A 10,529-nucleotide genomic window follows, 5' to 3' on the forward strand; every position below is an offset into this window, starting at 1 on the left:
CTTTGTTGGCAAAATAATGCCTCTGCTTTTCAATATGCTATCTAGGTTGGTCATAACTTTCCTTCCAAGGAGTAAGTGTTTTTTAATTTCATGGCTGCAGTCACCATCTGCAGTGATTTTGGAGCCCCAAAAAATAAAGTCTGACACTGTTTCCACTGTTTCCCCATCTATTTCCCATGAAGTGATGGGACCAGATGCCATACCCCTCTCCAAATGGACCTATTTACATTGTATTCACACAAATATAGTGGAAAGTCCTGGGTAGTTTCTTAATATTTAATATTTAAAGTGACCACTGAAATTAAAGCATAAATTTAGTGCAAGTCTTTATAAATTTTTAAAGAAAATTTGGTCCTGCAGGAATTTTTGTTACCAGAGGAGGTATCCATTACATTGATCTATATATCTAAAACTATATCTAATTTTTTCTCTATGTCATGAAAAGTTATTAGTTAACTCATGGGAATTCTCTGGCAGTCCAGTGGTTAGGACTCTGTGCTTTCACTACTGAGGACTTGGGTTCCATCACTGGTCGGAGAACTAAGTTTCCACACGCCACAGTGTGATCAAAATAATAGTAATAACAAAATAGTTAACTCATGTGTAATAGAAGTAGACCCAAGGTTATAACTTAAGCACATGGTGATACTGTAGCACATTTATGCAAATTCAGAATCCATGAAATTCCTTAGGAGTTATCAGAAATTCATTTGCTGTTTCACAGATCCGATGCATTGGGATTTCAGATTTACCACGTGTTGTCTCTATAGTTGTCTGGTATATGTTCAATAGCTTGAAAGTGAAAGTGAAATCGCTCAGTTGTGTCCGACTCTTTGCGACCCCATAGACTGTAGCCCGCCAGGCTCTTCTGTCCATGGAATTCTCCAGGCAAGAATACTGGAGTGGGTTGCCATTTCCTTCTTCAGGGGATCTTCCCCACCCAGGGATCGAACCCAGGTCTCCCACATTGCTGGCAGATGCTTTAACCTCTGAGCCACCAGGGAAGCCCTGGTTCAATAGCTTAGATATTGTTAGATGAGGTGGTATATTATGGTGGCTGAAAGTGAAAACTCTGAGTTCTTACATACCTTGAAACACACTTGACTTACTTCTTGTTAGTTATGTGACTCTGAGCAAGTTCATTATTCTGTACCTTAGTTCCTCCATATGTTCAAAGTGAATGGTTATGGGACCCGATTATTTGGTTATAAGGATAAAGTAAAATAATCAGCAGCCACACTTGATGCTGAATGTAACTAACTGCACTGAACTTGAGCAATAATCATCATTCAAGGAATATCATGGCTAGCATTGCCAGAATAAGCAAATAAAAATAAAGGATCCCCAGTTAAGTTTGAATTTCAAATAAAAAATACACAGATAAATTTAGTGTAATTCTGCTTTTGTGATATTGGAAACATAACACTAAAATATTATTTATGGTTGATACTTTAGCAATCCTAATCATAATGCTGATGATGGCATTCAATGATTTAATGTAAACAGTTTTGTTTGAATATATAAATAAAATTATTGACTGGAAATTTTAAAGTGACTAATATTCATGCATTTAAATATGTTAATTTTGCTACATAGGCTAACCTTCAATCTACATTTGAGTGTGCTAAGTTGCTTCAGTTGTGTCTGACTCTTTGAGACCCTATAGACTGTAGCCCGCCAGGCTCCTCTCTCCATAGGGATTCTTCAGACAAGCATATTGGAATGGGTTGTCATGCCTTCCTCCGGGGGATCTTCCTGACACAGGGATCAAACCTGCATCTCTTATGTATCCTACACTGGCAAGAGGGTCCTTTACCACTATCACCACCTGGGAAGCCCAACCTTCAGTTTAAATGTATTCTTATTCAACAATAGCTAGAGATCATTTATTCAACAGCTAGTATAGACGCTACTAGGTTACTTCCATACGTTGGTAAATGAGACATCAAACAAGAAGAAATGACTGCACAGGGTGATAGTGATCCAAATTCAAATCAGTAAAGGCTTTTACTCAGTATGGTACAGATACAGAGAGACCATGGGCTAGAGGTCTTTGAGAAATATCCTGCAAATAATGTACCAGATATTATTGCTCCATGGGTAGGATAAGTCCACAATGCTGAAGACCAGACAGGAAGATGATGTGATAATAACACAGATAAATATAAAATTACAACTGTGGTAAGTACGCTAAAGGAGGTATCAATATGTGGTGCTGTAAAAGAACAGATGAAGTTTGGATGTGGTCAGAAAAGTCAGGGAAGGCTTCTCTGGGAAGCAATAATAAGATTGAGATCTAAAGGATAAGAAGGAGTTAAGTAGGAAACAGAGATACAAGAATACCATTTTAGGTAGAGAGAATAGCAAGCACAAAGATCCCAAAGGGGGAGGGAGCATGATGTTCAAAGAAACAAAAAGAGGACCACTGCAGTCAGAATGCTAGAGAGCAATGTGAAGAGTCTGAAAGGTAAATACGGCCAACCCATTGGATGGCATCACAGACTCAATGGACATGAGTTTGAGTAAACTCTGGGAGTTGGTGATGAACAGGGAGGCCTGGCATGCTGGTTTCCATGGGGCTGCAGAGTCCTACACAAATGAGCAACTGAACTGAAATTTGGGCTTCAAGTTGTTAGTATTTATCCTAAGTGCCATTGAAATAATTTGAGTAGAGTGAAGGGATGATGAATATGTGTTTTTAAAGTATGTTCAGGCCACTTTATGGAGAGTGGCTTGGAGGAGCCAATGGGGACTCTGAATGGAATCAGTAGAAAGTTTTTCCTAAAAAATATAATTTAAGATAAGTCTTGGAGGATTTAAAATGAAGATGAAAAATAAGATGCAAAGGAAAAAGAAATATCTGCTTCAAATTCTGGATCCAAGAGTACACTTGTATGATTGGAAGAGGGTCCATTCAGTGATGGAAGAGAGTGTCCATTTAATGGAACATGGAAAATGTTTGTATTGATGGAGATGGAGTAGGAGGAAATTCAAAAGCCAGTAGGAGTACCTTGTGAATAAAGGTTAATGGTTTATAGTAACCCTGTAAGTAGTGAGTAGTTACTGAAACTTTTTAGTAGAAACATAATTATGAGGAGTGCATTTATTTATTTTTTTAAAGTTCATACAGTATCAGGAATACATAATTTAGGCTAGGAAATATAAATTGGAAACTGTGGGACTAGTTGGGGTTCCCTGGTGACTCAGATGGTAAAGAATCTGCCTGCAGTGCGGGAGACCTGGGTTCAATCCCTGGGTTGGGAAGATACCCTGGAGAAGGGTATGGCAACCCACTCCAGTATTCTTGCCTGGAGAAAACCCAAGGGTAGAGTACCCTGGTGGGCTACAGTCCATGGGTTCTCCAAGAGTCGGACATGACTGAGCGACTAAGCTCTTAGTTACACATCTGCTGCTGCTGCTGTTTTCTCGCTAAGTTGGGTCGACTCTTTGTGACCCCATGGACTGTAGCCCACCAGCTTCTACTGTCCATGAGATTTCCCAGGCAAGAGTACTGGAGTGGATTGCCATTTCTTTCTCCAGGGGATCTTCCTGACCCAGGGACTGAACTCATGTCTCCTGCATTGGCAGGTGGATTCTCTACCACTGAGCCACCTGGGAAGCCCCTACTGTAGTACGATTACTGTAGTACGATTACGGTGAAGAGGAAAAAGTGTGATTTATAGACTTGATTTGGAGAGAATGGAAGCAGAAAGATAAAAATAATGATGAAGGAGCAAAGAAGAGGTTGGAAATTAAATTCAGTCATATATCAAGCCCAAGGGAGTAAAGAAAGAAATTCAAGGAAGTGAATTTCAAATGTAACCTGAATTTAAGTAGTTTCCAAGGTTTATCAACCAGTTTTGCTATTATCATTTATGCTGAGGTCACAAACTCAAAGCCTTCATTTTATACAACAGCACATGTTCATTTCTTAGGCTATAAGCAGACTGTGGAGTGACTGTGGCTGTGTGCCAGGCATCTTCTTCCCTAGATTCGGGCAGAAGGAGCAGCCCTATTAAGGACATCTGGTTCTCCTGGTAGAGGAGAAAGTGTGAGGAAGAGTCATGAATTGTTCCTTAGAGCATCTATTCAGAAGCTGCACAGGTGCTTTTATTGACTAAAGAAGTCATACAGAGAATACTGATATCAAAGGGCAAAGAGTATAATCTACTTATAGGGAGGGGCCATAAAAAATGTTTAAATGAAATTAAACAATCATCAGCATTCTGACTCAGCAATCCACTTCTAGTTCCTTACCCAAGGGAAATGCAGACATAAAGCCACACAAATCTGTATGCTAATGTTTGTAGAGGCTTTATTCCTGATCATGAAGAATAGAAACAATCCTAATAGTTATCAACTAGTAAATGGAGAAATATGTGGTGCATCCATACAACAGAGTAATATTCAGCAATAAAAAATCAGCAAACTACTAATGATACATGTAACATCATGGATGAATGTCAAAGACATTATGCTAAGTGAAAGAAGCCAGATTTAAATGGTTACATACCATATCACTTCATGTATATGACACTCTGAAAAGGATAAAACTGTGGGAAAAGAAAACAGACCAGTGGTTGGAAGAGACTGGTGGAGGGGGAGGCCACTGACTACAAGAGGAAACAAGGAAATTTTTGGAAGGATGATGGGAGTATTCTATATTTTAACTGTGATGGCAGTTAGACAACTGTATGTTCATCAGAACTCATAAAACTATACTCCTAAAGGGAGAAATTTTATTGTATGAAAATTATGCCTCTATATTGAGTAACCTGTATTTGTTAGTTAGTAGGAAATCACTTTTACTTCCATGAGTTACTTCATACATAATTAAAAAATGAATGGATGCCTAAAAAGAAGTAATTGATTAACAGAGACAAAGCAAACAAATGAATATGCAAATGTTCATTTATCTTCAGATTTTTTAGAGGGGGACAGTAATTCACGAATTTTGATATAGTTTCCTAAATTGCAACTTAATTACTAAATTTTACAATTAAGACATTTAGCTCTTTATTTCCCTTTTAAGGAAATACCCTCAGCATGTAATGTATATCATAGAGTTTATGGACTGTGAGTTTTACAAGAGAAGTGGGCCTCAGTAAATAATTATAAATTGCTTTTTAGTCATTTCAATTCCCAAAGAAATACTGCATAATCTAAATAAGAAATGCTGCATTTTAATGGACATAATATTTTAATTTGGTAGTTACACAAAACTGTGTTCTGGCAGTTTATAAATTGTATGAACATGTGCAAATTCAACTGACATGCATTATTCAAGAATGAATAATTGTCCAGAAAGATGAGCAGAGAGAGAAGAATGAAATATAATTTATTTGCCTCTCTCTCACTCTCACTCTCTTTCTCATTTCAAGATAGCACAGCAAATAAAGAAAAAGAGGGGAGGATTACTTGGTTGCTTTTACTGGTGAGCCAGTAGACAGTAAAAAATAAACTATAATAGTATTGGAGAAAAATAGTTCACATCATTGTTTCTGTCCAAAATAGTCTTATATAATTTAAGTAATTCAGTCAACTAACTGGTGAACTAAGATAAATATCAGATTAATTTTTTAACTTAGTGCTTTGAAACAAAACAAAATTAAATCACACTGATTGCTTATGGGTATTTTCAGGGAGGGAAGAGGGAGGCTAAATTTATCGGTACTGATGTATTAGACACTTGTACTACAATGTACTGAACACTTCTGTGTGCTCTGATCATGAAAGATCATTTTGCAGAAAGAGATTATTGCTGATCACAATTCATGAACTCTTTTTGTGAACCCCAAGATAGCAAAGTAATGCTACAGTTCAGCATCTTTTGATTGATATGGACCAGAGACAATCAGAGGGTATGCTTTCATTTCTATCTTGATTCTAGAATCCTGTGTAGAATTTTGGTGGGAAGAGTCTTTTTCTGTTTGAAATTAGAATCTAAATTAGTTCCCTGTTGGGCAGCATTATGACCCATCCTGTCTAACCATTCAACATTCCCTAGGCATCTTTAATAAGGCGCAGTACCAACTATTTCATGCCTAATGGTATATGTATTACAGAGGCACTGTGGCTTTTTGTCCCCCTCACTGTCACTTCTTTAATCACAAACCCTTTGAGAACCAAAGTGGTTGATTAGAAAGAGATTTAGAGTAATCAAAAATCTACTTTTATCCAAGTACTTAGCTATCCTCTCAGAAAATTTGATAACAAAACACAAGATCAATTGTTTATATTCTTTTTCATATTCTTTCCCATTATAGCCTGTTATAAGATTGGTGGCTCAGATGGTAAAGCATCTGACTGCAATGTGGGAGACCCAGGTTCAATCTCTGGGTCGGGAAGATCCCCTAGAGAAGAAAATGGCAACCCACTCCAGCACTCTTGCCTGGAAAAGTTGAATGGACAGAGGAGCCTAGTGGGCTACAGTCCATGGGGTCGCAAATAATTGGACACAGCTGAAAGACTTCACTTTCACTTTTTCAAAAGATATTGAGTATAGTTCTCTGTGCTATGCAGTTGCTTATCTGTTTTATATATGGTAGTTTATTTATGTTAATCCCAAACTGCTAATTTATCCCCCTCTCCCTCTGCTATTTATTTTGGTAACTATAAGTTTGCTTTCTATATTTCTGAGTCTTTCTATTTTGTAAATAAGAAGTTCATTTGTATCATTTTAAAATTTTGCATATAAGTGATATCATATGATATTTATCTTTCTCTGATTTACTTCGCTTAGTATGATAATCTCTAGGTCCATCCATATTCTGCAAATGGAGTTACTTCATTCATTTTTATGGCTGAGTAATATTCCATTATACAGATGTATTATATATCACATCTTCATTTTCTATTTGTCTGTTCATGGACACTTAGTTGTGTGCATGTGTGCTAAGTCGCTTCAGTCATGTCCAACTCTTTGTCACCCTATGGACAGCAGCCCAGCAGGCTCCTCTGTCCATGGGATTCTCCTGGCAAGAATACTGGAGTGGGTTGCCATGCTTTCCTCCATGGATTTTCCTGACCGGGGGATTGAACCCACATCTCGTATGTCTGCTTCATTGGCAGGTGGGTTCTTCACAGCTAATGCCACCTGGGAAGGCCTTGGTTGGTTCTATGTCTTGGCTATTCTACATAATGCTGCTGTGAACACTGCAGTGCATTTAAGAAAGATCACATCTAACAAAAAGTGGGCAATGTTATATATTTACATATCTCCACTCCTGTTTAGTATATTTTGTATATATATATGTTTCATCCTGCTCCCAATGATAGTCACAATTCTTCCCAATAATAAGTGATTTGTAATCCATCAGTAGGCAAATATTCTGGGTGTTGTGGGCAATCAACGTCATGGAGCAACCAGATAATGTTCCCTGGGAAGATTAGAATGATGTGTGCAGGTCATTACTCTCAATCACCCAAAAGTCAGCAGCAGACAAGGAAGAGATTTCCGTTATGTAGAGACTAGGCAATTGGCTGAAATTGAGTTTCTTGCCCAGCACAGCTCCTGGGCATTAGAATTGTGCTTCTCATAAGATCTTTGTTCCCACATCCTTGCCCTAAGAGTTTCTAAAAGCAGATCCACAGTAAGACCATGTTTAGAGACATTTGGCTTTTGGCTTCTTCAGGGCTCTAACTTTTCCCAACTTCCCCAAGAATTTTCACCCACACCCTTTCATTCTCTCATAAGTAAATACACAAATTTTTTTTTTTTTTTGCCTTCTCTTCCCTTATAATAGGACTATCAGACTCTTGGAGAGGAGCACAGTCATCTGTTAGAACAGACCCTTAAATCCATTAGCAATTTAAAAAATTATTTAGCCTTCCTTAAGGATAAAAAGAACTTTGTTTTAAGAAACAAAGTGTTCTTGCCTGGCTCAAATTACAACAGGGAAAAGAAGAGGCTTCATTTTGTCCTGGGAAGGAGGACCCCTAAGGAAGAAATTGAATGGCTTCTTCTAGTGTAATGCAAAGGAAACTTGGATTTTCATATCAAAAACACAAGTTGAATGTATATATATTTTTTAAAATAGAAGAAAATCTTAATTCACTCAATTTCCTTTAAAATTGTTGTTTCCTTCTCCTATTTTCTTTTTTCCCCCTTCTTTTCCCTCTCCTGTTCCACATTTATATAAAGTATGCTCCATAAAGCAGTTCAGAAAAATTATTAGGATCCTAGGTCAAAGAGAAAAAAATGAAATTAAAGAAAAGCATCTATTGATTTCCTCTTTCCTCCAAAAAGATGAAAGACTTTTAATTTTTCAAAGGCTGCTATAAAATATCCAAATACTCACCAAGGTGCAAGGCAGTAAACCATAGCTGAAAGAATATCTGAATGGAAGTACACTATTTGAATGACTTGGTCAAGTTTTTCAACTTTTTTTTTAAATTTCTCAGCTTCTTTATCTGAAAATGAACAAACTCTGCTAGATCCTATAATTATAGAAGTCTATGAATCTTCCCCATCCGCAGCTTTTTATTACCCTTAAGCATTAAAACAGTTTGATAATGTGATATATAAAACCACTCCTATTTATTGACTTCAGGCAACTAAAATGTTGCAATAATGAGATTCAAATCTGCCCCCTTTACCCAGCTATCTACGTACATGCTTGCACTTGGACAGAATTCTTTAATGTCAGATAATCTCATACCAGGTATTTCACAATAATAATAAAACAAGGAATAATACACACACACACAAACACACACACACACACATGGTACAGTGGTCACCACTGGCCTCCTTTCTTCTCTTTCCCCTATCAAATCTGCTCTTTGCTTAGTTGTTCCTATCAAGATGTATATGATTATAGATCAAGATGTAAGATGTTAGTATTGCACTGGTATGTACATTTTAAAAGAGAACAAAGATGGAACTTTAACCTGGATATTTCAGTTATGGATGAAGGAGAGGGCAGGAGCATCGCTCTTTGGCACCCCTGAAATCATTCAGTGATGATTCTGCTGGCAGAAAATTCAATGTGTGAAATGAGAATTTTGGACACAACAAGAAGAAAATGTGTCCAAAAGTGGCACAAGACCTAGAGAAATATAAGCTGAAAGAAGATTTGTATGAATTATAGAGGAAAAACCAATCTGTCAAGATGTTCATTATGGGGTTATTTGCCAAATAACTAAGTCATGAAAACAACAATATAACAACCATAGAAAGTAATTTAAATCAAAGGCTATTCAGGTAAGAGAATTCATAGTTCTTAAAAAAGATGGTTTATAAAAACCAGAGAGCAACATGAGAAATGTTTACATATTTAAAAAGTAGTTTTAAAAATTTGATATATACCACCTAAAAAGGTACAGCAGGAATATTTATCTGCTTCATTTTGTGTACCCCTATATCCCAGGCTCTATGAATCACTCCATGAAGACCTACAAGACCTTCTAGAACTAACATCAGAAAAACATGTTCTTTTCCTCATAGGGGAAGACTGGAATGCAAAAGTAGGAAGTCAAGAAAAACCTGAGGTAACAGACAAGTTTGGCCTTGGAGTACAAAATGAAGCAGGGCAAAGGCTAATAGAGTTTTGCCAAGAACTGACTGGTCATAGCAAACAACAACAGAAGAGACAACTCCAACAATACAAGAGACAACTCTACATGTGGACATCATTAGATGGTCAGTGCTGAAATCATTGATCGTATTTTTTGCAGCCCAAGATGGAGCAGCTCTATACAGTCAGCAAAAACAAGACCATGACTGGCAGTGGCTCAGATCATGAACTTCTTACTACAAAATTCGGACTTAAGTTGAAGAAAGTAGAGAATATGACCTAAATCCAATTCCTTATGATTATACAGTGGAAGTGATAAACAGATTCAAGGAATTAGATCTGATAGAGTGCCTGAAGAACTATGGATGGAGATTTGTAACACTGTACTGCTGCTGCTGCTAAGTCACCTCAGTCGTGTCCGATTCTGTGCGACCCCATAGATGACAGCCCACCAGGCTTCCCCATCCCTGGGATTCTCCAGGCAAGAACACAGGAGTGGGTTGCCATTTCCCTCCCCAATGCATGAAAGTGAAAAGTAAAAGTGAAGTCGCTCAGTCGTGTCGGACCCTCAGCGACCCCATGGACTGCAGCCTTCCAGGCTCCTTCATCCATGGGATTTTCCAGACAAGAGTACTGGAGTGGGGTGCCATTGCCTTCTCCGTAACACTGTACAGTAGGCAGTAATCAAAACCATCCCCAAGAAAAAGAAATGCAAAAAGGCAAAATGGTTGTATGAGGAGGCCTTACAAATAGCTGAAAAGAAGAGATCAGATCAGATCAGTCGCTCAGTCGTGTCCGACTCTTTGCGACCCCATGAATTGCAGCACGCCAGGCCTCCCTGTCCATCACCAACTCCCAGAGTTCATTGAGACTCATGTCCATCGAGTCAGTGATGCCATCCAGCCATCTCATCCTCTGTTGTCCCCTTCTCCTCTTCGCCCCCAATCCCTCCCAGCATCAGAGTCTTTTCCAATGAGTCAACTCTTCGCATGAGGTGGCCAAAGTACTGGA

The sequence above is a fragment of the Bison bison genome, unplaced genomic scaffold, assembly GCF_000754665.1.
Source record: "Bison bison bison isolate TAMUID 2011002044 unplaced genomic scaffold, Bison_UMD1.0 scf7180017864351, whole genome shotgun sequence".
Lineage (NCBI taxonomy): Eukaryota > Metazoa > Chordata > Mammalia > Artiodactyla > Bovidae > Bison > Bison bison.